We start from the raw sequence: 24538 nt of genomic DNA on the forward strand, positions 1-24538 counted from the left end.
GCTTTTTCTTTGTCGTGAAAATATGTGAATGGTAAACTGTAAAATAAGGAATGTTTGCCTGAAGCATAATATTTTGTATAAAAAGGGTTGACTGGCTTTGTAATATTGAGCAGACTCCTGAGAACATACACCGTGTTGTACTTCTAGGATACCTGTTACTGGTTGCAGCCAATAAACCTGATCTTTGACTTCACCAAGAAGACTCCGTGTTTCTGTAGTCTGAAACAGGAGAACTTGAAGTCTTTGGGTGTGTCCCCTGGCACCGCTGGGTTCTTAAAAACCCGGTACTTCAGAAGTGCAGAAAGAATCTAGAGAGGTACGGAAAGAAGCAAGAGAGGTGCAGAAAGAAGAGAGTGAGGTACATAAAGAGGGAAGAGAGATGCAGAAAGAGGAAAGAGAAGTGCAGAAAGAGGCAAGAGAGGTGTAGAAAGAAGCAAGAGAGGTGCAGAAAGAAGCATGAAAGATGCAGAAAGAAGCAAGTGATGTGCAGTAAGAAGCACGAGACATGCAGAAAGAGGCAAGAGAGGTGCAGAAAGAGGCAAAAGAGGTATAGAAAGAGACACAGGAGGTATAGAAAGAGGCAAGAGAAGTACAGAAACAAACAAGAAAAGTGCAGGAAGAGGAAGAAAGGTGCTGAAAGAGGAAAAACGATACAGAAAGAGGCAGAAAGGCACAGAAAGAAGCTAGAGACCAGCAGAAAGAAATAGAGGTACAGAAAGAAGAGAGTGAGATGCAGAAAGAAGAAGAGACATGCAGAAAGAGGCAATAGCTCCAGAAAGAGACAAGAGAGGTACAGAAAGAGACAAGAGAGATTCAGAATGAAGCAAGAGAAGTATGGAAAGAAGAAAAAGAAGTGCAGAAAGAGGAAGGAAGGTTCCAAAAGAGACAATAGGGTGCAAAAAGAGGAAAGAAGGTACAAAAAGAAGCAAGAGAAGTATAGAAAGAAGCAAGCGAGGTGCAGAAAGAAGCAAAAGAGGTACTGAAAGAAGAGAGTGAGGTGCAGAAAGAAGCACGTGAGGGGCAGAAAGAGACAAGAGAGGTGCAGAAAGAAGAGAATGAGATGCAGAAAGAGGCAAGAGAGAAGCAGAAAGATGCAAGCGAGGTGCAGAGAGAGGCAAGAGAGGTACAAAAAGAGGCAAGAGAAGTGATGAAAGAATCAAGTGAGGTGCAGAAAAGCAAGAGAAGTGCAGAAAAAAGAGAGGCACAGAAAGAAGCAAAAGAGGTGCCGAAAGAAGCAAGAGAGGTGTAAAAAGTGGAAGCAGGGTACAGAAAGAGACAAGAGAAACACAGAAAAAGGTAAGAGAGGTACAGAAAGAGGCAGGAGAGGGGAAGATGGATGCAAGAGAGGTATAGAAAGAGGCAAGAGGGGAGCTGAAAGAAGTAAGAAGTAAGAGAGGTGAAGACAGAAGCAGAAAATGTATGAAAAGAAGCAAGAGAGGTGCAGAAAGAAGAAAGGTAGGGACAGAAAGAAGAGAGTGAGGTGCAGAAAGAAGAAAGTGAGGTGAAGAAAGAGACAAGAAAGGTGCATAAAGGAGATAATGAGGTGCAGAAAGAGGCAAGTGAGGTGAAGAAAAAAGCAAGCAAGGTGCAGAAAGAGGCAAGAGAGGTACAAAGAGAGGCAAGAGAAGTGATAAAAGAATCAAGCGAGATGCAGAAGGAGACAAGAGAAGGAAGGAAAAAAGAAGTAAGAGAGCTGCTGAAAGAAGCAAAAGAGGTGCAGAAAGTGGATGAAGGGTACAGAAAGAGGCAAGAGAAACACAGAAAGAGGTAAGAGAGGTACAGAAAGAGGCAAGAGAGGTGAAGATAGAAGCAAGAGAGGTACAGACAGAAGAAAATTAAGTACAGAAAGAAGCAAGAGAGGTGCAGATCGAGAAAGAAATATACAGAAAGAGACAAGAGAGGTACAGAAAGAGGCAAGAGAATTGCAGAAACACGCAGGAGAAGTGACGAATGAGGCAAGAGAAGTACAGAAAGAGGCAAGAGAGGTACAGAAAGAAGAGAGGTTCAGAAAGAAGCAATAGAGGTGCAGAAAGAGGCAAGTGCGCTGCAAAAAGAGACAAGAGAAGTGATGTCCAATTTTTGGGGAAACATGGCGCCCGCGTACTGAGCGGAGGCGCGCATTCTCCGCCTCTCCCTCGCCTGAGATGTTACACGGCACCACGGTCTACCAGCGGATTACCTTCTTTGGGCTTCTATCCTCTCGGGACCCTTCAGACGGGGGCTGCAGTGAATGTGTTCCGGTGACACCGGTGATGCTGTGCAGCTTCTGCGGCTCTCCCTCCTGCCACGCTGGTTGGAAGCAACCATGGGGCTGAGACGCAGCCACAGAGCGGCAGCCCGCGGTCTCCTTCGGGGCAACACGGGTAGCGTCAGCACTAGGAACAGCCCCGGAATCGGCATTTTTTTCTCGTCCGTAGCGGCAGTGTCAGCGGGGGCGGCTGGCCCTGGAGAGCAGGAGCAGAAACCTAACGGTGCAGAGAAGCAACCTTGTGATTACTCTGCAGATAGCGGTAAGAGTGTGGTTCCCTTGGCACAGGAGGCGGATTGTATTGTTCCAGTAACAGGGGCTACAGGGGGGGCCCCTCCACTCCAGACAACGTCCCGGGTAAGAAAGGGGGTAGGAAGAATACCAAACGGGCTAAAGGTGCACAGGGTACTCAAGTCCAAGAGGAAGTCTTTGCAGGGCACGGTCTGGGGGTAAGCACTGAGGGCACAGCCTCTATATTAGCTGGTTCTACCTGTCACTTTTGACGGCGGAAGGGGGCCTGTGCGAGCAGGGTCACCAAGTGAAGGCGAGGGGTGCTAGAAATAAAGGCCACCAAAAAGCTCAGAAAGCGGCGGTAAAAAACAGCTCAGTGTGCATTACCCCTTCCCTGTGCTCCTTTTTTAGGGTCCAGCCCCACATATTGAATATTAAAAATCAAGCGACCTCCATCGACCCTATTGACCGCACTGTTGTGCATAACCCCTTCTCTGTTTCCATCACCACTCTTGTAGGGCCTAAAGCACCCTCTGAAATACCCTGTGAATTATTTTGGGACATCTCTACTACTTTGGCCGAACAGATAGATCAGATGGCAGCTTCAGTAACATCCTCCGAGTCAGCCAATAACTTAATCAGTCAGGAAAACTCTACCTACGCGGAGGTGCCATCTACTGCAAATTCAGGGCCTTCTTCTCCCTCCCTGCCCTTAGTAACTTCAGGCCTTCCTTCTACCTCCCTGCCTTTTGTGTCTCTTCTGCCTTTTCGTCCAGAAGTTCATGATTTAGCGGGGCAGAGAGCCTAGCCGGGGCCTCGATAGAAGGTCTCCTGACCTCCCTAAAAGCAGATATAAAACAAGGTTTTATGGCTCTGCTGACAATCAATCGGTAATCAAAGCGGCTTGTGAGGTGTTAAAGAAAAAAGTCGACCCACTCAATAAAATAACTGAATCCTTGGAGGGCTCAGTAGAGGAGCTCAAGGCAAATTTGGGGGCTGCGGAAGTGAAAATCCAAGCCCTACGCAGAGATGGTGACGCCATATGGGTGAGAGTGGAGACACTTGAGAACTACTCACGGAGGAACAACCTCCGCCTATTGAAAGTACAGGAGGGTAAGGAAGGGAGTGACATCAAGACCTTTGTGGTAGCACTACTAAAACATTGTTAAATCTGGCGGTATCGGTTGATTTACGGGAGAAATGAAGGGGAATTTGATCAAATTACATGCGGATAGCTACACTAAATATATGTGGATTGAATGATGCAAGGAAACGTAGGGATTTGAAAGAGTATCTGAGAACAGTACACGCAGATATGATATGTCTGCAAGAGACACACGTAGAGGCCTCCCGTAAGTCCCTCTTGGAACAGTTGGGCTACCAACTTTTAACATATACTACGCAAGGCACCAGAACACGGGGGTGGCGATATTAGCACGAGCCAAGGTGCTCACAGTAAAAAAACAACTAGCAGACAAATATGGTCAATGGGCTTTGATAGAATGTCAGGTACAGGGATGGAATTTCCCTCTATGCTCTATATATGCACCCACCACCGATGATCCGGAAGTATTCAATCAAGTCAATATCCAGATGGCATCTTGGCCTCTCCCAATAATAATGTGTGGGGATTTAAATATTAACGGGCTTAATGGCCTCTGGAAAGATGACCCGGACAGATTTAAAGGTCGAAAGAGAAAAAGCCATAAAACCCTAATCCAAATAATGAAGGATAACGGCCTCATAGATATGTGGGAACAACAGAACTCAGTTGGGGAGGTAGCACATATTATTCAGCCCCACACAAGGCCATAACTCGACTAGATTACTTTTTAGTCTCGCCCACATTGATAACACTCTCTTAACCCCATGGATGCTCAGCATATTCCCCTGCTATGCTGAGAATCCGTAAAGTGCATGTTACATGACGAGCTGGGCTCGTCATGAGCGTGCGAGGAGGCTACTTCATGACGAGCCCAGCTCGTCATGAGCGTGGAAGGGGTTAAATAAATAGGTTGCCAAGGGTTATGTCTGATCATATTCCCCTAATATTAGATGTAGAAGTTCCAAACAATCAGGCACAACTTAATAATTGGTCATTTGAGAGAGCCTTGCTACAAGACAGGAATTATGTCACACATATGGAAAGGTGGCTTAGAGAGTTTCTAGAAATAAATAGAGGGTCGGCACAACAAGGGGCAGTGTGAGACGCATTGAAAGCAGGTATAAGGGGAGAAACTCTGAGTTATGCCATCAGGGGCAATAAGGCAGAGAAGGCGGGGATGGAGGAGAAGATGAGAGTAGTCACTACACTGGAGGAAGATTTAGTTAAGGCCATCAGTCACAAAGAAGACATTAATGAGATCTTGCAGAAACTAGCCCTAGCTAAGGCAGCGGTAGGGGACTCAATCGCCTCTAAAACGGCTGTAAAATTCCTAGCCTGGAAACAAGAGCAATATGAGTACAGCGAGCAAGTCGGGAACTTATTAGCAATCAGAACTAGGCAGGTGGCCACAAGAGGGGATATTCAGAGATAATATCAAATACAGGGGTCAAAGCTACCACACCTAATGAGATTTGCTTGATATTTCAAGATTTCTATCAAGAATTATACAACGCAGATAGGGAGGCGCCCAGAGAAGAAGTATCTGGAATCGGCAGCTATGGAAAATTTTAAAATAGAGGATAAATAGGATATGGAGACGAGTTTTTCCATCGAGGAAATACAGAGAGCGGTCAATGATTTACCTGCCGGCAAGGGGGTGGGTCCTGACCTCATTCCACTTGAGTTCTATAAAAAATTCCTCCCGGTAATACAGGGGGATTTGCATAATCTCCTGACCCAAGTTCAAAAGGGCGCAGCACCATCAATATCTTGGGGAGAAGCTACAATGGTGGTATTTTTGAAGAAAAACAAGTCCCCTACGCAACCAGGCTCCTACAGACCAATCAGTCTAATGAACAGTGATACCAAAATATACTCAAAGATATTAGCAGGTCGGCTGAGTGCTAAGATAGGGAAGATAATCTTGCCCAGGCAACATGGGTTTATCCCAGGTAGGGGTACTGCTCACCACATTAGAAGAGTCTGTACACTCTTTGATGGTGTGGCAGCCTCACGAGACCCTATGGCTCTTATTTTATTAGATGCGGAAACGGCCTTTGATAGGGTCTCGTGGGGCTTCCTATGGTTAGTGCTAGAGAAGGTAAATGTCGGCAAAGGGTGCATAAGGGCCTTACAAGCATTATATGCAAATCCTAAGATTAGACTCAGGGTAATGGGCGAGGTAAGCGGAGCAATAAACATCAGGCGAGGGACCCGCCAGGGTTGTCCCTGCTCCCCGCTTCTCTTCGCCTTCTATATTGACTCCTTTATAAGGAGAATAGACTGCAATAGAAATATCTTGCCGATAATATTAAATGGGTATGAGACAAAAATCCTAGGATACGCTGATGATCGGGCGATTACTTCACCCCGAACCAATGTCTGCATTGTTGGAAATTGAGAGAGGCGGATATTTTTGGGGCCTTATCTGGATATAAATTAAATCAAGGGAAGACACAAATTGTGGCTAATAAGAAGATTACAATGGTAGATCAAAGGGTGACGGACACAGCGGTTTATTTGGGAATAATGATAACCTCAGATCTAACGAATCTAGTAGAGAAGAATATTGCCCCAGTGCTAAATAAAGCAAGGAAAGATCTAGATAAAATGAATAATTTACATTTGACAATAATAGGCCGTTGCAACATAATAAAAATGCTGTTCCTCCCAAAACTGCTATATCTTTTTAGGACGATCCCACTAAAGTTCAAGGGTAATTGATTTAAAGAGATAGAGGGAGTTGCAAATCACTTTATCTGGGCAAAAGGCAGAACACGAAGAGCCATAAAACGTATGTCTTTGTCAAAAGAGCGAGGCGGTCTGACAGTACCAGATTTTAGGCTATACTATTGGGCAGCAGTACTTCAATATGCAAGAGGTCTTTTAGGGGGTACGACCGAAGATAAGTGGAGAGGCAGCGAGAGCACTCCGGACATATATGAGCTCATAACAACTGTGGCAAAAGGATGGCTTTTAACGTATAGCGAGGCACATTATTATAAGAAAGTTAAATTTAAGACACTTGGGGCTGCGGTGGCAGTATGGACCTCGGTCCGGAAAAGGCTAGGTACCGACAGGATGAATTACTACACTCCCCTATTCAACAATCCTTCATTGCCGACGGTGTTTCATGACAACTTAATGAAACTGTGGGATGCGCTTGGCATTAAGACTATAGGGGATTTTACAGATGCCACCGGTATAATTACTTTTGATAAGGCACAGCTCTTATATAATCTAGAGCGCAGAGACTTCTTTAAGTATCTGCAGATCAGGTCTGCCTTAATAAAAAAACAAAGGGGGAGTGTGGTAGTTAATAGAGAAGAAGTCATGGAACAAGTACGGAGCAAGGAGGGATGTACAATTTCATACCTATATGAAGAACTGAGCCAGCACTCAGAAGATGATCGAGGGAAAACCTCTGAGAAATAGAGAAGAAAATTGAATCTAGAAGGGAGCGAGTATGAAACCTCGCTCAAGCTAGGAAACACAGTATTAAAGGTAGCAAACCTTCAAGCACAATACTTTAAAACTATCCATGAGCTTTATTATACTCCACATAGAATAGCTTGCTGAGGGGGAACAAGTGGTATAACCTGCCCACGATGCCAAAGTATTGAAGCTGACACAATACACATGTTTGCCTCCTGCCCAAGCCTGGACCCATTTAAAAATTCTTTAGAACAATTTTTGAATAGGGCAATGGGGATTTCTATAAGTTTAACCAATGAAGTAATGGTACTGGGCGTTGTAAAGGAGGGGGTCCCTACAGATCACCAAGAATTTATTTTTCTAGGGATGGCTATTAGCAGGATATGTATAGCTTGTTTATGGAAATATCCAAATCCTCCAACATTTCAGCAATGGATTTCACAGCTATTAGCTTTATATAATTTTGAGAAAGCACTGTATAAGAAGAAGGGTCGGAAAGCAAAACAACTGGGGAAACGTATCTGGACCCCAATGATAGAGTGAAAAGAGAGGATGGAAGGAAGCTAAGGCTAGCACCAACAGCTTAGAATACATTGGGCGGGCAAGAGGCTGGATCACCTATCTAGGTTATTCTGAAATCCCTATATAATTTTGTAAATATTGATTTCCTGCTTCGCGTCTCCCACTGCTTTTTACTTTTGTTTATTTTTGTTTGACAAGAAGTCTTGACTGAGTACTCACTCTGTGGTATAACGAAATCATGAAATTATGTACAGATGATGATTAATAAAAATTAAAAAAGAAAAAAAAGAAAAAAGGAGTGAAATACATAAAGAAAGGGAAGAGAGTAAATAATAAAAGGGTAAAATTCATTTTCCTAGATAGATCCGAGCTCGGAGGTAGTCCGTACCCAATATATTTATTTTTTCTTAGCAAATAGCTGCATTGTCTAGAGGGAAGGGGAGAGGGGGACAGCTGGGGGACGCAAACTCTGATCATACATCAGACCAGCGTAATCAGGGATGGGTTTCCCAGGGGGTGGGGGGACACGGGGGGTGGAAGGGGTGATGTGTTAAAAATTTCTCATATGCCAGCACTATCAATATCATCCAATTTTTAAGTACAGCTGGAGTTTGTATCAGAGGTCTTTCCAGTTCCTTCGGGTTGGGTCAGGTCCAGAGTCGGGTCTTTGCGATGAGCTTCCATTGTTGGTGGAGGATGTGAAGGGTATGGTCCCATGACATTGCATCACTACCTGTCCTGAAATGTCAATGGCCTGCGCATGAAGGGCAGAAGAGACAGAATATTTCAATATTTGCGAGACTCCCCTGCGCAGGTCATGGTCATACAGGAGACTCATCTTCTTAAGTCTAAGACAACAGAATTATTAAAAAAGCAGAGATGGGTAGACACCTTTTTTTGTACAGATCAAACCGCAAATATCAGGGGGCTCTTGTTTATATTTAAAAAACAAGCTACGGTGCAAGTAATGGAATGTAGGGAAGACCATAGCGGGAGATGGCTCATATTAAGAGCCTCTTTAGGGGGTACGTTTTTTCCCTTGTGGGCTATTATGGTCCAAACCAGCATGACCCCTCATATTTAGATATCATTCGCTGTCATCTGACTGACCTCCCGGATCCCGTAATTTGGGTTGGGGATTTTAACATTGTCCTAAACCCCAAGCTAGACAAGTCACCCAACTCCAGAGCCAGTGTCCCTTCAAAATCAAGGCAGGCGCTTCTGTCAACGATGACACAGTTAGGGCTGGCCGATATATGGAGGGAACGGGCGGGAGATCAATTGGGGGTCTCTTTCAAGAATCTTAAATATAAACACAAATCCAGAATAGATTATGCTCTTTTCAGACTTAGTCAAAGACATTGCATATTTGCCTTCCCACCTCGCTGACCACTCGGCAATTGTCAGTTTAAGTCCCACTCCGCAACATCGGCATGGTTCATGGTCTTTTGACCGCACCATTTTATTAGAGGAAGATGAAATCATCTTTCTCTATACCGAGACCAAATATTTCCTCGAGGTAAATTTAAATTCTACAAACATCTCCATTGTCTGGGATGCCCTGAAAGCCTTCTGGAGAGGCTGTATCACTAATAGAGCCTCCTATAGAAGTAGGAAATTTAGGGACATCATCAAGGCTCTAGAAGTGGAAATGAATAGCATCGAGCATAAGGTGATGGCTCATAATGATTCAAGGGAAGACCATGAAAAATTAGACTCTCTTAAAAAACTACTCGAAACCATTCTCCAAGAGAGAATTGTCCGAAGATGGGAAGCAAGTAAAATCTCCCACTTTGAATTCGGTGAAGCAGCAGGTAAGATACTCGCCCAGAAAATTAAAACAGACCAGGTACGAAATTATATAAAAGAAATCAGGGTTGAGGGTGAGGCATCTCCCCGTCTATCCAATTTGAATATCGGGAATGCTTTTCGGGAATTCTTCCAATCTATATATAAGGAAGATATTATTGAGGACAGCGCAAAGAGGAATACCTGGCTTGATAGGGTTGCCCTACCTAAGCTCGCAGATGAGCAAAAACTAAGATTGGAGTTAGAAATTACTGATGAAGAAGTAAGTAGGGCCATTTCTCAGTCTAAGTGAGGGAAGGCGGCTGTTCCAGACGGCTTACCAGGGGAGCTATATCGCTCACTCAATGAGGTTATCACTCCAATCTTGGTGAAAGTCTTTAATAACATGCTCCTGAAGGGAGATGACCCCCAAAACTCATGAAGTGAGGCGACGGTAGTGCTGATTCTTAAACCAGGGAAAGACCCGACTGATTGTGGGTCCTACCGCCCAATCTCACACCTTAATATAGATTATAAAATCTTTGCTGCCATTATGTCAAATAGGTTGGGGGTGTAGTTGATACCATCGTCCACCCAGATCAAAAGGGTTTTGTTAAAGGGCGCCAACTGTCGGATCTTACACACGATCTGGTTGGTGCTATTGACATCGCATCCACTTTCTCCCTTCCCCTGGCCGTCATAACCCTTGACGCCACCAAAGCATTTTATAGGGTAAACTGGGCATATCTGGCTCCTGTAATGAAAAAATTCAATCGAGGAGACAAATTTTGTTGAGCGATAGAACTTCTATATATGGCCACGACAGCTAGACTGTTAGTTAATTCCACTCTGACTGAGATTTTCAAGATCACAAGGGGTACAAGACAGGGCTGCCCACTTTCCCCCCTCCCATTCAACCTTTACATCGAACCTTTTGCTAAGGTTCTAAGAGAAGATCTTAACATCCCTTTGTTTAAATTTGGAGGATGGGAAAGGCGGGTGGCCCTATATGCAGATGACATGCTCATATTGACAACTTACCTCGACCTAGCTTTTCCAACGGTTATCAACAGGGCACAGGAGTTTGGCAAGGTTTCGGGCTATGAAATTAATGCCAACAAGACTGAAATCATGGCCTTGAACATAAGTAATTCACAACTCAATCTTGGTTCCACCTTGCGTTACTTGGGGGTTAGAATTATACAGGAGGTAGGGAGAATCCCTGAACACAATTTGGACCAGGTGTTTAAAGATTGCCAAAAGCAGTTGAAGTCTTGGGCCCACCTCCCCTTATCCATCTTGGGGTGGATCAATTTAGTAAAGATGTCCATCCTGCCCAAACTCACATTCCTTTTTAACTCCCTCCCATTGGCGTTTGACACTAAGCAAATAGATAAATGCCAACAGGAACTAAACTCCTTTATATGGAAATAGAAAGGCACTAGATTGGCCTGGAAAAAGCTCAGGTGGAGGAGAGAAAAAGGAGGGTTGGCATTACCGGACCTGCAATATTATGCATTTGCCTTTCAGCTCTCGAGAATGCTGTTAAAATCTCCCACTACTACACCTGGAGGAGAAATGTTTCGGCCATGTTAAAGGGAGCTGACATGCCAGCGGAAGGTTTTATGTTCAAGTTTGGGGACCAAAAATTCTTTAAAAAAATTAACAATTCTTCAATCATTAGCCAGAAGCTGGGCAATTATAAGAAGGAAAGTAAAAATTAGCTGTTTTTCAAACTTTGCACCACTTTGGGAATCGCCGGAGACACCATCCTGTTTCCAGGATAATCTGATTATCCCCGTGAGGGACTCAGGTATTTCAAAGTGGGGAGATTTGTTGCTAGAGGGTTCCTTGATGTCCTGGCAAGATCTACTTGGGAAAGTAGGCCCTGGTCTATCGACGTTCAAGTATATCCAGATGAATAGTTGGGTCCAGGCTCAGTCTAGACAGGGCACCCCTTTGGGGAAGGATAGCAATCTGGAAGAATTGTTAGTGGAGAGGCCTGGGAGTAGCAAGGAGGTTTCACTCTGGTACTGGGCAATTGAGGAGGAGGTAGATGGTGATTTTAAACTCGTTGACAAGCTATGGGGAGACCAGTTAGATATCCAGTGTGCGCAGGTTTGGATGGCCTCATTTACTTTGCTACAGAAAATAGTGAAGCCTGCTTGGCTGAAACGAAACCACCTTTTTACAGCACATCGGGCGTACTTTTCACCCTTAAAGTTATCAAAATTCCAGCCGGGGAAATTATGCAATAAATGTGGCCTCCCAGAAGCATCTGATGTGCACATGTTTAAAGACTGCCCCTCTATCCAGGCTGTTTGGGGTGAAGTGAAGAAGTCTTTGGATTCTATTTTGAAGGTCTCATTGAATATCAGCCCCCCTCTAATCATCTTTGGCCTCGATGATAACATCTCCGGAAGCACCACATCTCTCCTCTTTTATGCAATCCTCATGGCCAGAAGACAAATCTGTAAGTTCTGGGTAGACCCTTCTGCCCCAACACACTCAGGATGGCGGACTTCGCTGTATGAAATATTAAGGGTTCACCTGGCTAGACCCTGCAGTAAGAAAAAGCTTGCATTTTGGGATTTATTGCTACAGTGGAAATAGGGTGCCCGGGTTTTTTTTTTCCGGGTCCTAAGATTATGCCTTTCCTGCTCCATAGATCATCGTAATCCGGTCTCCCAGGCCAACAACATGGTCCAACAGGTTGGAAACTACCTCGGTGGAGTGAACCAGTTTACCCTCTAACTATGGATGCTCCTTCAGCCCATTAACTAATCGTGTCTCTGGTCGAGATACATTAAGACCTCTGAACTCGTTCAGAAAAAGATACGCAAGGTGGTCGGTGTTTTCTATAAGAGGGTTAAGGCAAACGAGGATAGAAAAAAATAAGCAAAAAAAAGAGAAGTGAAGAAAGAAGCAAGTGAGGTACAGAAAGTAAAAGAAATATGCAGAATGAGGCAATAGAAGTGCAGAAAGAGGCAAGAGAAGTACAGAAAGAGGCAAGTGAAGTGCGGAATGAAGCAAGAGAGGTGCAGAAAGAGGAAAAAGTGTACAGAAAGGGGCAAGAAAAGCACAGAAAGAGGTAAGAGAGATACAGAAAGAGGCAAGAGGGGTGCTGAAAGAATCAAGAGAGGTTTAGACAGAAGCAGAAGAAGTGCAGAAAGAAGCAAGAGAGGTGCCGAAAGAGGAAGAATTGTGCAGAAAGAAGCAATAGAGGAGCAGAAGGAAACAAGAAAGATGCAAGAGAGTTGCAGAAAGGAGAAGAAAGGTTCAGAAAGAGGAAGTGAAGTACTGAAAGAGGAAGAAAGGTGCATATTGACACAAGAGAAGTGCAGAATGGGCAAGAGAGGTACACAAAGAAGCAAGTGAGGTGCAGAAAGTAGCATGTAAGGTGCAGAAAGAAGCAAGAAAATTGATGAAAGAGAGGTGCAGAAAGAAGCAAGAGAGGTGCAATAAAGAAGATAGAGAGTTACAGAAAGAGGCAACAGAAGTGCAGTAAGAGGCAAGAGAGGTGCAGAAAGAGGCAAGAGAGATGCAGAAAGAAGCAAGGGAGGCGCAGAATGAAGCAAGCGAAGCACAGAAAGATGCACGACATGTACAGAAAAAAGCAAGAGAAGTGCATAAAGAGGTAAGAAAGGTGCAGAAAAAGCAAGAGTGGTACAGAAAGAGGAAGACATGTGCAGAAAGAGACAATAGTGGTGCAGAAAAATGTAAAAGAAGTGCATAAACAGGCAACAGAAGTATAGAAAGAAGCAAGAGAGGTGCAGAAAGAAGCAAGAGAGGTGCAGAAAGAGTACGAAATGTACAGAAAGAAGCAAGAGATGTGATGAAGGTGGCAAGAGAGGTACAGGAAAAACCAAGAGAGGTACAGAAAGAAGCAAGGGAAATACAGAAAGAAGCAAGAGAAATACAGAAAGAAGCACAAGAGGTGCAGAAAGAGGTAACAGAAGTGCAGAAAGAAGCAGGAGAACTGCGGAAAGAGGAAGAACTGTGCAGAAAAAGCTTGGGTAGTACAGAAAGAAGCAAGAGAAGTACAGAAAGAAGCGGGAGAGGTGCAGAAAGAATCATGAGAGGAGCAGAAAGGAGCAAGAGAGATATTTAATCAAGCAAGTGAGATGCAGAAAGAGGCAAGAGAGGTACAGAAAGAAGCAAGAGAAGTACAGAGAGAGCAAGAGGGATGCAGAAAGAAGCAATAAAGGTGTAGAAAAAGGCCAGAGAGGTGTAGAAAGAAGCAAGGGCGGTATAAAAAGGGCAAGAGAGGTATACAAAGAAGCAAGTGAGGTGGAGAAAGTAGCATGTGAGGTGATGTAAGAAGCAAGAAAATTGACGAAAGAGAGGTGCAGAAAGAAGCAAGAGAGGTGCAATAAAGAAGCTAGAGAGTTACAGAAAGAGGCAACAGAAGTACAGTAAGAGGCAAGAGAGGTACTGAAAGAGGCAAGAGAGATGCAGAAAGAAACAAGAGAGGCACAGAAAGAAGCAAGCAAAGCACAGAAAGATGCATGACAGGTATAGAAAAAAGCAAGAGAAGTGTATAAAGAGGTAAGAAAGGTGCAGAAAAAGCAAGAGTGGTACAGAAAGAGGAAGACATATGCAGAAAGAGACAATAGTGGTGCAGAAAAATATAAAAGAAGTGCATAAACAGGCAAGAGAAGTATAGAAAGAAGCAAGAGAGGTGCAGAAAGAAGCAAGAGATGTGCAGAAAGAGTAAGAAATGTACAGAAAGAAGCAAGAGATGTGATGAAGGTGGCAAGAGAGGTACAGGAAAAACTAAGAGAGGTACAGAAAGAAGCAAGAGAAATACAGAAAGAAGCAAGAGAAATACAGAAAGAAGCAAGAGAGGTGCATAAAGAGGTAAGAGAAGTGCAGAAAGTAGCAAGAGAGGTATAGAAATAGGCAATAGACTTGCAGAAAAAAGCAAGAGACATAGAGAACGAAGCAAGAGAAGTGCAGAAAGAAGCAAACGAGGTGCAGAAAGAGGTAGGAGAAGTATAGAAAGAAGCAGGAGAACTGCATAAAAAGGAAGAACAAAGCTTTGGTAGCGCAGAAAGCAGCAAGAGAAGTACAGAAAGAATCAAGAGAAGTGTAAAAAGAAGAAAGAGAGATGCAGAAAGAGGCAAGAGAGATACAGAAAGAAGCAGGAGAGGTGCAGAAAGATTCATGAGAGGAGCAGAAAGGAGCAAGAGAGCTATGTAAATAATCAAGTGAGGTGCAGAAAGAGGCAAGAGAGGTACAGAAAGAAGCAAGAGAAGTACAGAAAGAGCAAGAGGGATGCAGAAAGAAGCAATAAAGGTATAGAAAGAGGCCAGAGGGGTGTAGAAAGAAGCAAGAGAGGTACAGAAAGAGGCAAGAGAGGTATACAAAGAAGCAATAGATGTGCAGAAACATGGTGAGACTTACAACAGTGACATGGGAAGGGTTGCTGTGTTATATTTGGCTCGGTCCAACATTCTAAGCAGTCAGTGAATAGTGAAGCTGCCAGAGAAAAGTGAGTGCAAGGATAGTGTTTGAATGATTGGATGAGTGCATGGGTTGTGCTTCAGTGAATGCATGAGTGTAAAGGTAGTACCTGGGTGACTGAATGAGTGAATGGGTAGTCTTTGAGTGAATGGATGAGTGCAAAGTTATTTCCTTTATCATTGCATAATTGCATGGGTAGTTCTAGAGACTCATACAAAGAAGCCTAATCACTAATCCCTCAGCCAACATGTCTGAGACCTCAATTTTCTCTGACAGCTTCAGTATTCACCGACTGCTCAGAATGTTGAGCCTAGTGAAATATAAAACAGCAACCCTTCACATGTCACTGTTTTAAGCCTCACCATGTTTCTGAAGATGCACCCACTCACACCACTGTAGAATCTTTTTTAGACCCACTGCCGCTCCCACACAACTGTTCACAAACCCATTTACAAAATCATACCAGTACTTACACACCCACTCACTGATTCATTGATCTATACACACATCCACTCGCGTACCCATATTGCCACTTATAGATCCACTCACTCACTAATGTAGCCATTGACTTATCCACTCATACAGGCATACAGGTGCTGAGACACTGAGTCACCCATAAAACTACTCACACTCCTAGACACTCACCCATACAGTCAGTCAGACAGCCACTTAATCACTCAAATAGTTACCCATGCACCTGTGGTATATAAATAAATAATACCGGATCTAGGTTTGACTGGACATAGCAATAACAGATAGCTCAATAAATAAGAGTCAAGATTCGAGGTAGTAGGAGTTTGCAGGTTTAATACAGCATAAAGGACAGGAACAGGACAACCTGCACGGGAACAGGATGGCAGCGCTGCCGGGGGCAGGATCAGGATCGGCGTAACATTTAATAACAGTGCACAAATATATATACTAAAACAGTTACATTACAATGAATTACAGTAGGCGGAGCAGTGGGTGTGGTCAATAGCAGTCGCGAAAGATAAGGGTGAAAATGGGTGTAACAGGGGCGTATACATAGACATGTGATGCAAAACGTAACAGAATATGCCATAAATGGGGCGGAAACATGGAGGGGGCTACCTAAGGAGCCGGGACCTCTAACCTAATGGTGCGCGCAAACTGACAATGACGTGTTACTAGGAGAAGCTGGGGGCTATGAACTCTGTGCTAGGAGTAGAGACTGAAGTCTGGAGAGTCAGGGCGACATGTACCTAAACAGTATCTAGTATCTGATGTTTAGAGAACATGTTGATAGAATCCAAAAGTTATCGGGGTAAAGGCTAACAGACTCTAAGACTGGAGCATGCATTATTCTACATGTAGTGCGTGATGAAGAATATTAAATGACCATTAAATGCAGTATTTCTCTTACATGGAGACGTAAAGGCTAGACAATGACGGAAACCATTGATGCGATTCAGTAGCTTAGGAATGCAGAGAAGGAGGGCTGGACTGATAACTAGAATCATAACATACTCTTGGCAGACTCGTAGGCAGAGCCAGGCTGAGCCGGGCACTGTGAGGCAGGAAGTAAGTGAAGGGTCGAGGATACAGGTGGGGGCTGTATCGCTCCTCAGCGAGGACTCAGAAGACAGGAGCTGAATCTGGTGTCCGGGCCCTTTTGAGGCCTAGAAACGGGGACTTTACAATAAAATAACGTGCACACTGAGAAACGTGGCAACGTAACTTTACATAGGCCTGATACTCGTAGCTTTCACGAGAACTGGAAACTGGCATACTAGTAATGGACACAACTGTAATTGCGTCTTTAATCAAACATGGGGATACATATGCATATTTAATCATGCACACATAACATAAGATGGAGGACACGTAGGGACACAGAACATGGCAAAATTTACTTTTCCACATTCCCTCCTTGTCACTACGTTTCCATCAGGAAACATCAATATTCATGATACCATCTATCATTTCATACAGTATCATTTGCTCGTCTCGAATTTTCTTGGAACGGGATTTAGAACGGGACTTGGGACTAGGAATACAAGAGGTAGCACAAATGCCACAAATCGCAGGGCCACATTGTATACAGAGGCAGCAACTGAATATGATTGCTACTGCAATACCTAGAAATGACAATACTTTCCATCCCCAGGCGGAAATCATATTCCAGAACCAACCGGACCATGTCCAGGTGCCTGGATCTTGGTGTAACATATGGGCAATTTTATGGAGTCTGGTTATAGCTGAATAAACAGACGGCGCGTTATTAGGAATGAAAATGCAGCAACTACATCCGATGACTCTACAGGCCCCGCCCCTATCGGCCAGTATGACGTCAAGGACGAGACGATTCTGGAGCACGACAATTCTCATAAAGGATTGTTCTTCGGTTAAGTTACTTAGAGCAGAAGTAGTCTCAATCACTACTGCTTCAAGTGTTCTGGTTAATCTACGTATCAGTTTACTATTCACAACAGTACCTAAATAGGGGAAGACACCTTTATTGATATCTATGTATTGTTCTAGAGCAGTTTCAGTATAATCGACAATCGGGAGATTTCTCTTGTGTCTAGTATGTACTAGGTGGGAATTCCTATGATAGTCAGGTGGGGCTAGGAAAACTGGTGGCAGTAGGAAGGCAATGTAACATGTTCCCTCCCAATCGAGGGGCAGACGAACATATGCGGTCTGACCACAAACAAAATAAGAATGACGTGAAGCTTTGAAAATAGATTTCCCACTGTCACTATACTTGACAATAGTAGTACAATCACTATGGCCTACATGTATGGAACCATTATTTCGGACACATAATTCACCTTTGACTGGTAGTACTGACATGGCAGGTAAGTCTGGAGTAGAATCAGACTGAACATTCAGGACCATAAAATTCGAAGAATAATTACCCAAATTATAAACTTCATTTTCTAGATCTAACCCTGTTCTGTGGGGAAGACCTTGCTTGTCTGGGAAACATGTACTGTTCAGAAAAGACATATCTGTTAAGGATGACGTTAACGTGGACCATGCTCCACACGAACCATTATGTGAAAATGGATAAGGAAAGAGTGGCAGAACTCCCTTCGGTGTCTGGAAAGGGGGGAGTCGACCACACACCCAACAATTAGTGGCATTGCTGGTCTGGTGTGAATAATGTAACATGCGGACAAAAGAATTATTTCGCATAGCAAGACGATATGAGAGTTCATGAGGAGGCAGATCACTAAACGTGTGCTCTACTGTAACATTGGCAGACTTATTTACATGAGAAACTGGAAAATACAAATAAAATGCATAACTGGTGCAGGAAATCATAATGCTAAAATATAGCAGAAAACATAAAATAATAGTGCAACTTCTAGAGTTCTCACTAACTCTCTCTCTGTGGGGGTCTATTATATACATGTCAGAAACCGGTCTAACCGTTCCACCTAGGGGAGGACTTAGACAATCAAACTGGCTGACTTATTTTACTAGACCTTAATTTAAGCTTATACTCCTGTTGCGGAGTTTTCTCTAACAGGGAAGGGTACGTAGCAATGTCTTTTGCGGGACAGTCCTTAAAAATAGTACTTTGGCAGTCTTTAAGATCCTCGGAAATGTTCTTTGAAACAGGTTTCAATCCAAAAAATCTTTTCACATGAGACAGATGCACCCAGCCCTTCCTGCCTTCCAGCTTGACGGCAGTACGGGTGGCCAGGAGGACCTGTCGGGGTTCCTTCCAGCGAGGCTCCAGCGGACTTGAACGATCAAAATTTCGGACAAGAACCATGGATCCGGGAACGATTTCATGCGGTGCCACCTCGGTATTGTCTGGAAATGCGGCAGCAACCTGTGAACGACAAGAGTTGAGGGCAGACATCAAGGAAGCTAGGTAATCTGTCAGCATATTACTTGAAACATCGGTAATACTTCGGGGTCTAGGTGTACCCCACATGTTAGGGGGGCGGCCGAATACGACCTCGTACGGGGACAGACCTGATCTGGAATGTGCGACCATGCGCATATAAAACAAAGCGACTGGCAGAACTACTAGCCAGTCTACACCTTTCTCTTTACAAATCTTGGCAATACGGATTTTCAGGGTCTGATTATGTCTCTCTACTAGACCAGCTGCTTCAGGGTGGCGTACACAATGGAACTTCCACTGGTACCCTAACAAAAGGGAAACATGTTTCATCAACTCGGATGAGAATGGCTGGCCGTTGTCTGAATATACGACTCTTGGGAGTCCGTAACGGGGGAAGAATTCACGAACCAACTGTTTGGCAGTGGTCGCGGCTGTGTAATCTGGGACTGGATATGCTTCTGTCCACCTGGACAAAGCGCATACAACTACAAGGACATACTTGAAACCTCGACATCGCTCCATCTGAATATAATCCATCTGGAGGACTTCAAAAGGGTGGTCAGGGGGCTGGAATCCACCTTGTTCCACCGGGACACTTTTACCTGGATTGAACTGACAACATATCATACAGGTACGGACTTTCTGTTTGGCTGCAGCTCGTAAATGCTTGTTGAACCAAATGTTCTGGATACTGTCTAACATAGCTTTTTCTCCTAAATGTGCTGGACTATGTGCGGTATTGATAATGACTTGAACCATAGAGTCGGGGAGAAACCATGTGGCTCTACCCTTCGTTACCCATCCCTGATCTGTCTGGACCCCTCCTTGTTCGGACCATTTCTTGATTTCATCGGGAGTAGCATGTAACTGGATATCTATGACATCTTGAGTAGGGTCCTTAACTGTCATACAGGTAGTCGGATCTGGAGTATGTGTCTGTGTCGGATTAACTGGAATGTCTGGAGTCTGTGCTGTAAGCTTGGCTGTGCGATCTGCTATATCATTACCTTGAGAAATAATGTCAGTAACTTTCATATGTGCTTTGCATTTCATGATAGCAATAGATGTCGGTAAGTGTATGGCATCTAACAGAGCCTGAATAAGGAGACCATGCTGAATCTTGGTTCCATGAGAAGTCATGAAACCTCTCTCCTGCCAGAGCACTCCGAAGTCGTGTACAACTCCAAATGCGTAGCGTGAATCTGTGTAAACATTAACTTTCAGGTTCTTAGCGTGTATGCAGGCTTGTGTCAGAGCAACTAGCTCTGCTGCTTGAGCAGACAGGGTGTCAATACGGTGTGTTTCTATAACGTCAGTTTCAGTAGTCACTGCATACGCGGCTACTAGTTCTCCTGTACTTGTTCTCATACATGAACCATCCACATAAAGTGTCAGGTCGGGATCTGGTAATGGAATATCTGTCAGATCTTGTGTTGGCTTAGTCATAATGTTAACTACTTCCACACAGTCATGTGTGGCAGGATTTGAAGTAACTGACGGTAACAGTGTAGCAGGATTTAAAACGTTGCAGCGTCTGATTTCTATGTGTGGCTGGAACAGTGTCAGTTCATAACCTGTTAAACGTGCAATTGTCAAGTGCTGAGTCTGGGTTCGGTTTAAAAGAACTTCCACGGAGTGTGGAACTTGTACTGTCAAGGAATGTCCTAATACTATGGAATCACTTTGTCTGATAGCTAGTGCTGTGGCTGCAACTGACTTGAGGCATGCAGGCAGAGCCTGGGCTACAGGATCTAATGTGCTCGAAAAATAAGCACAGGGCTTGTACTGTCCTGCTTGATCTTGTGTGAGAACAGATAATGCTGTACCTTCGCGTTCAGTGACAAAAAGTGTAAAAGGCTTACTGTAGTTCGGTGTAGCTAGAACTGGAGCTTGGCATAGAGCTTTCTTTAACTCATTAAAACTAAGTGTATGTTCAGATGTCCAAGGGAGGACAGTCAATACGGCTGCCTCCTGTGTCGTTAACTGTATCAGTGGTTTAGCTAGAAATGCATACTGAGGAATCCATTGTCTGCAGTAAGAAGTGAGGCCGATAAAAGCACGTACCTCCTTCTGGGTCTTGGGCTGAGGAAGACTCGCTATTAACTGGATACGGTCTGGTGTCAACTGCCTACCCCTCTTGGACAGTAAGTGGCCTAAGTAGATCACTTGCTGGACACAGAATTGAAGCTTTGAAGGGGACACCTTGTGCCCCATCTCGGCGAGAAAATACAAGACTGTAAGTGATGCTTGCTCGCAAGCACGTTCAGAACGGGCTGTGATCAGTAGATCATCGACATACTGGAGCAGGGCAGTGTCAGTTGGCATGTGAATGTTGTCTAGTTGTCTCTTAAGTGCTTGACTGTAAATGCTAGGACTTTCTGTGAAACCTTGAGGAGCTCGTGTGAATTTATAGCTCCTTCCATTTAAACAAAATCCGAAAAGAAACTGGCTGTCTGGATGAATGGGGACACAAAAAAATGCGTTCTTGAGGTCTATGACTGAAAAAAATGAGGCTTCAGAATCAATGGCTGTCAATAGGGAAGAGATATCTGGGACAACTGGGTACTGGGGAATAATACATTTGTTAAGCTCTCGGAGGTCAATCACTAATCGATATACTGGGGGTGCATTTGGATCAGTACGTTTCATGACTGGAATGATCGGAGAATTACATACATTGGAGTCAGTTTCTACAACTACTCCTTGAGCCATGAGCTCGTCAATAATTTTGGATAAGGCTGCTACAGTCTCAGGTGGCAGTCTGTACTGTCTGATTCGTGGCAGGACTACACCTGGCTTGAGAGTCACACGATGGGGTGTGATTTGCATATAACCTACATCAGTTGGACCTTGCGCCCATAGATGCTGCGGAACATTAGACAATCTCGGATCAAAATCTCGTAATACATAGTGACCCTTGAAGTCACGTAAAAACAATCGTATTCCCTCTGGGGAGCAGCAAATAACTGCACCTAATTCTTTCAGTGTTTTAATGCCCAACAGATTTTCTGGACATGACTTCGTAAGTAACAGATCAGTAGTGCGGGACAATGGACCTACTTCTAGAGTAACTGGCTTAGATATCTCGTTTACAATAGGCTTTCCTGAAAAACCAAGGGAAACATTTCTAGAGCCTGAGAGCGGAGCCCCTGGAACTTCGGCGTGACTAATGGTGGTCCTACTTGCCCCTGTATCAATCAAAAACTTTCTGTCTTTCCCTAATACTTGACTATGAACATAGGGACCCTCTTGATCTACAGGTATCTCGATGAGAGGCAAGCCTACCTCCCTCTCTAGGCTGTTTCATGAATATGGCTGATACTCTGGATACTCGGACTGCGCATACTGGTACATCTGCTGTGTAACATGCTGTGTTGCAGCAATAGGCTGCGGTGCTGGAACTGTCTGTTGTGCATTCTGTGACTGAGAAGTCTGTGAAACTTGTTCTTGTCTAGGCGGACGTGGTCTTTCTTTAGTCTTACCGGTAGCTATATTGTGTTTCAGAACTGCACACTCGTTTATGAAATGACCTGGCTGTTTACAATAATTGCAGTTCCCTTTAACGGGAGCTGCAGGATGACTGGCTTGATTCGTACCCCTCTTCTGACTGTCTTGAGGAACAGATTGTGCAACTAGTACTTTCATTTTCGTGTCTTTCATACGTTTCCTTTCGTGATCTTGTTCTTCTCTGATTCTATTCTGGTGGTATTGAAGCATCTGTAACATCTGGGACGGGGTATTAGCTTGCCAGGTACTTTCGACTTTCAAAACTCGATTCTTCACTTGTGGACTTGAATTCTCGACTAATTTAGTAACAAAAAGATGAGGGTATGACTCGCTACTCGTCTTGAGGCCACTGTTTATACTAAAACATTTCTCGAATCTAGAATAAAAATCACTAGTGTCTTCGTCTTGTTTCTGTTTACAGGCTGAGATTGCATCCCAGTCTTCCTTTTTAGTGGCTAATAATCTTGGCAAAACTTGTATTAACAGTTCTGGTAATTCTTTACATTTCTCTCCTAGACCGGTACCTGGTACTCGTATCTTATCTTCAGCTTCTAGAACTGCCCAATCGATCTTTTTCTCTCCCACCTCCCAATCTTTTTCCTTGAGTTTTTCATATACCCCTGCGGGCAACAGGACTTTTAACATTTTAATTATATCTGGATACGTGTATTCTCCCATACGGAGCATGTCTTTTAATTCTCGGTGGAACCCTGCTGGATCTTTGTCATGACAGGGAATTAATTTCTTCATCTCTAAGAGTTCCATCTTTGTAATCGGAGTGTAAACAAACACTCGTTGCATTTCACCATCTGTTGTCCTAACTGGGTGTACTTCTCGTAACGGATTCTGTCTATCTATGTAAAAGGGTTTACTTTCTGGGGGTGAGACATGAACAAAATGCGGGTTCATACTATATTTGTGACGCTGTTCTAGAATGACACTAATTAAATCGGTACCTAAACCTTTCCATCTATACTGGAGTAACTCGTTCAGGACATCGTGTAACGGACCTGGATCAGAATGTTGACCCTCATACAGAGTAATGAGGTGCTGGATCATATACATACCCACCAGTCGTTGCTCGGCTGAAGGCAGTTTCAGAAACATTTGTGCCACTATTTCGTCTGGAAAAGTGGTAGAATCAGTAATCCATCGGACTGCTGATCGGACTAGTTCTTGTTCATGCATAGTACTTAACTCACTGTAACCGATTCGTGACTTCAGAATGTGATCGGTAGCTTGAAATACTTGTTCTAGAGAACCTTGTTCTGGTGCCGGATGATGAACAGTTTTCTTGTAGTCTGGACGTGAATGTCGGTCTGGAAATCTAGATTTTCCTACATACGCTATTCTGGCGGGATTCTCGTCCTCTACCTCTTCAGTAGAAGAGTCATTTTCTTTCTCGTTTACTTGTGCTGCTTTACGTTGTTCGTGTAACTTTATTATTTCTTTACGGATTTTCTTGTACATACTCTCTATACTACTGATAGTCTTGTGTTTACCCTCGGCTATATTATCACTCCACCTTGTCAGGATTTTCATTTCGGCCTGATCTTTTGTCGGGGAATCTTGTTCTCTTATTAGACAATTAATCAGGAACTTTAATAACATGAGCTGGATCTAAGCTTTCCTTTGAGACATGGCTTCGCCAATACTTTCTGGATCATCCCCTGTACGGATGAAACGATATATTCGGTCTAGATCTCCTTTCATATCTGGTAGGGTGTCTAAATACCCGGTCACCCGTCTTACACGGATGGAATATATTACTGTACTATCATCACCTGCAACTGGATCATAGCGGCATTCAGTAAGAGCTCGTCGGATTTCTGCAACGGACTTAAATTTGGGCGTACGCTGTAACGCACATTCATGTAACTCGGCCAACGTTCTACGTTGGTGTGGTGGCGGGGTACCAGGAGGACCTCCTCCTGCGGCCCCTAAACTGGAATCATCGACTGACATTCTTCGTGCTGGCAGAGTGGGAAATTCTAATGTAGGCTGGACCGGGGGTACCGTATCGGGTACTCCGGTGACTGGAGGAGCAGGAATTGCCTGATTCACAGGGACTGGCAGAACAGGATTTGCATATTCTGGGACTGTGTCGTCCAAATAGGACGAGATGAAAATATCAGCTGCGGTCGGTTTGTGACGTAGCTTAGTCGGAACTAGTGGTGGCGGAAAATTACTGGATGCCTCCGGGGTCGCTTTTGGCAAGCCCTCGGCAAGAAGAGGATACATACCCTTAATAAGGGCATTCCTCTGTCTGTCTGACTGTTCTGTTTTAACTCGTTCACCTATCTCGATTAGTTCCCTTTCTTGGGCTCGTTCCAAAGATTCTCTACTTAGTTCTGACTTTCTGATTTCTTTTTCAGTTCTTTTATGAGATTCTTTGCGCCATAACTCGATG

This window comes from Lissotriton helveticus, chromosome 12 (assembly GCF_964261635.1).
Source record: "Lissotriton helveticus chromosome 12, aLisHel1.1, whole genome shotgun sequence".
In the NCBI taxonomy this organism is placed as follows: Eukaryota; Metazoa; Chordata; class Amphibia; order Caudata; family Salamandridae; genus Lissotriton; species Lissotriton helveticus.